Source organism: Carlito syrichta, unplaced genomic scaffold (assembly GCF_000164805.1).
Source record: "Carlito syrichta isolate Samal-C Ts95f unplaced genomic scaffold, Tarsius_syrichta-2.0.1 Scaffold288511, whole genome shotgun sequence".
Lineage (NCBI taxonomy): Eukaryota > Metazoa > Chordata > Mammalia > Primates > Tarsiidae > Carlito > Carlito syrichta.
The window spans coordinates 375,979-380,037 of record NW_007232607.1 but is presented as its reverse complement, the minus strand read 5'-3'; the positions used below and the strand labels follow the sequence as shown (position 1 = coordinate 380,037).

The 4,059-nt window shown below is 43.3% G+C and overlaps 1 pseudogene; it reads left to right on the top strand.

The window, feature by feature from the left end:
- Positions 1-610: 610 nt before the first annotated feature.
- LOC103255859 lies at positions 611-1,156 on the top strand (annotated as a pseudogene).
- The last annotated feature ends 2,903 nt before the right edge of the window (positions 1,157-4,059 follow it).

Here is a 4,059-nt window from a genome sequence, read left to right as displayed (position 1 = left end):
TGTCCCTTTATGTCTTTTGTCTATTTTCACTTACATGGTGGTGGTGGTTGTTTAAACTGCTGTTTTGAGCATTCTATATACTATACATACTCCAGGTCCTAGTTGTACATGGTTTGCAAATATATGCTCTCAGTTTCTCTTTTGTTCCACTTCACAGGGAGTTGATCAAAACTAATTTTTTTAATTCTAATGAAGTCCAATTTATTAATTTTTCCTTTCATAGTGTTTATGTGAATTCTAAGAATTCTTTTTCTAGCTTTAGATCCCAAAGATTCTTTCCAATTTTTTTTTGAAGTTTTGCAGTTTTGTATTTTTGCATTTAAGTCCATGATCAATCTTGAGTAAATTATTGTATAAGGTGTTGATACAGAAACCCATTGCCACAATCCATAGAGTAGGGCAGAGCAAGGATTCAAGCACTTCTGCATATTCCTGAGCACATCACTGAGAGACCCTAATATCCTATGCAGTCTCAGCAAGTAGCTTAAGGGGATTCTTGACTTCCCTATAGACTACATCCAATCAATTTAAAAATACCAATCCCTGCTCACCCATTCACCCGCCGGGCTCGCGCAGACCTCCGGGCTCGACAGGGGCGGGAGGTGGTAAAATGTCGGTTCCAGGACCTTACCAGGCGGCCTCCGGGTCCTCCTCGGCGCCATTCACGCCCCCGTCCTATGAAGAGATGGTTAACAGCTACTACTCCACGCCACCAGTCCCCATGCCGGGACCAGCCACGGGACTCGTGACCGGCCCGGAGGGGAAGGGTGTGAACCCCCCTTCATACTACACCCAGCCGGTGCCCGTCCCCAATGCCAATGCCATTGCTGTGCACAATCTATGTGCAGCAGCCTGTCTCCCTCTCCGACCGCCCCATCCAGATGTGCTGTCCTTCCTGCAGCAAGATGATCCTGCCGCAGCTGTCCTCAACGCTGGGGCCCTGACCTGGCTGTCGTGCGGGAGCCTGTGCCAGCTTGGGTGCATAGCAGGCTGCTGCTTCATCCCCTTCTGCGTGGACGCCCTGCAGGACGTGGACAACTACTCTCCTAACTGCAAAGCTCTCCTGGGCACCTACAAGCGCTTGTAGGACACGGCCGGATGGGGAGGGAGATGGGTGCCGCGGGAGGGCCTCTTGGACCCTCAGCCAGCCCACGCCTGGTGGAGTTTCTGCTCTTATGGCCTCGTCTCTCCAGGGGACCTGCCCTTGTGTCTTCTCTTGGGGAGGGATATCGCAAAACTAACAAACCTCCAAACCCCAGACACTGCTGCTTGGAGTTGTGCCCAGGACATGCAAAGACATTCCTTTGAGGGTTGGCTCAAGGCTTTCCCGCCTGTCCGTTTCCCTGAGTCACCCCATCTAACTGTGGGCCTTGCCCATCTGAATATCTTCCTGTGATTGCCATCGACTGGTGCCTTTTCCTGCCTCAGTGGACCTTTCTGGTGGTCTCAAACAGAAGTTGCGGCTGCCTTATTTTTGAACTTGGCTGAACTGGCCTTCGGTGCCTACCGTCTTACCCACCTGTCCCCACCCCCCCATGACAAAAGTCTTGCCATATAGACTCATGGGCTTGGCTTCTCGACTCTGTCACTGCAGACTTCCTTAGCACAGACGCTCATTTTAATTCCTTAATTTTTTTGTTAAGTACAAGGAGGGGCTATGAACACCCACAGACACACATCCCTGTGCGGGCCAGAGGAACCAAGCTGGCTTTGTCTCTGGCTTACCTCCACCTGTTTCTTTGTGCCGATGCCCAGCCCTGCTTCACGTGAAGGACCTTTTTTTCGTGTAGGGTAATTGTAGTCACCATTTTTATAACCTTCTTCTCGTCTTAAACTCCTTCAAACATAAGTTTGAACAGGGGATTTATAGAACCATTTTCTGTAACTCTATGATTGGTGTCATTTTCCCATTTACCGATGCACTTTCACTTTTATTTTTTAAACAGAAAATGGAAAAAAGAAATGGATTGTTTCCTCCACTGCCTTTACTTGGGGTTAGTGTGGTTCTTAAAAACCTCCAACATGGAACCCTCAAAGTGGGGCCTTTTGGGGGGGGTCCCATTGGTAGGCTTGGAAATGTCCATCTGTGTATGTCTGGGCACCACAGTGCTGGAAGGTTCGGGCACCAGAACTTTTTCAAAGGAATTTAAAGTCCAATTTTATTTTTCAGAGACACAATCTGTTGTACCACAACAGAAGACATGATCTCTAGGACTCAGGCTGCAAACCAGAGAGAGTTCTGGATTGGCTGCTGTGTCTTCTTTGAGATCAAGACAAAGCTGGGTTCAACTATCAAGAGTTCCTGTTTTGATAATAAATGGGCACTGGGAACTCTTGTGAATAATATTGTGTAGAAATAAAACCTAGACCTTGAAGGCAAATCTGTATATTGGTTGAAAATTATGGTCGTAACCATTGATTGACTTTATTCATTTGGTGTTCAGAAAATTTCAGTGATTTTTTTTTTTTTTTGCAATAAATATAGATACCACATAGTACTTTGGTGTTCTCTACCTTTAAAAAATAAAGTATTTTGTTCACTTGGTGGGGAAAAAAAGCCAATCCCCATCTACTCCCTTTTTCTGAATAGTTATAAGCTTGAAAATATAGTATCAATGTAACTGTAAGCCTTGTGATTTGTATAGCTTTGTATACATGTAATCATAAGTTTTGTGATTTATATAATTTTGTGTAATCCTTGATGTCTTAGGCCTTGTAAACTCCCTTTACTGTATGGCAAGTGTGATTTTTTAAATTTTTTTAATTTTAAAGATGTGGGGTTTGGTTCAAAGTATACAAATGTTCATTATGCAGGTAACCTTGTTGATGAGATGTGCTCTGCCGTCCCCCAGCAGAATGCCACTACTGCCAATATCATCCACCACCCCGACAATTTCCCACTACTGACAATCCTTATCTTATAGTATTACAATAATTGTTCAAGGTCCACTTATGAGTGAGAACATGTGATACTCAGTTCTTTGTTTCTGTGATAAATCACTCAGTATTATAAACTCTAAGTCTATCCAAGTCGCCGCAGAGTTAATAATTTTGTCCTTCTTTATGGCTGCATAATATTCCATCGTGTATATCTCCCACATTTTTTAAATCCAGTCCTCTTTTGATGGGCAGCGCCATTGGTTCCATGTTTTTGCTATTGTGAATAATGAGGCAATTAACATGCATGCGCAGGTATCTTTTTCATATGATGATTTGAATTCTTCTGGGTATATTCACAGTAGGGAGATTGCAGGGTCATATGGAAGGTTGATTTTTCGGTCTTTTGGAAATTGCCAAACTTCAACCAACAGTGTAGAAGTGTTCCCGTTTCCCCACATCCTCTCCAACATCTGTTGTTTTTTCAGTTATTGATGATGGCCATCCTGACTGGAGTTAGGTGGTATCTCAGTGAGGTTTTAATTTGCATTTCTTTGATGACTAGTGAGGCTGAGCTTTTTTCACATGTATCTGTTGGCTGCTCATATGTCTTCTTCTGGAAGTGTCTATTCATATCTTTTGCCCACTTCCTGTATTGTCATTTCCAGGCCGGAGACGAATGCTGCTGGTAATTTAATGGGTATTACATTAAATCCGTAGATTGCCTTGGGTAGGATGGACATCTTAACAATGTTGATTCTTCCAATGCATGAGCATGGAGTATATTTCTATTTGTGTCTTCTTTGATTTCTTTGAGCAGTGTTTTGTAGTTTTTGTTGTAAAGGTCTTTGACTCCTCTGGTTAGGAAGATACCAAGGTATTTCATTTTTTTGTGGTTATTGTGAATGGGATTGTGCTTTTTATTTGAGTTTCTGTCTGTTTATTGTTAGTATATAAATGTGCGACTGTCTTTTGTGCATTTGTTTTATACCCTGAGACTTTGCCAAAGTCCTTTATCAGTGCAAGGAGGTTTTTGACAGATTCTCTTGGGTTTTAGAGGTATAGAATCATGTCATCTGCAAAGAGGGGTAACTTAACTTCCTCTTTTCCTATTTGGATGCCCCTGATTCTCCTCTCTTGTCTGGTTGCTCTAGCTAGGACTTCCAATACTATGTTGAACAG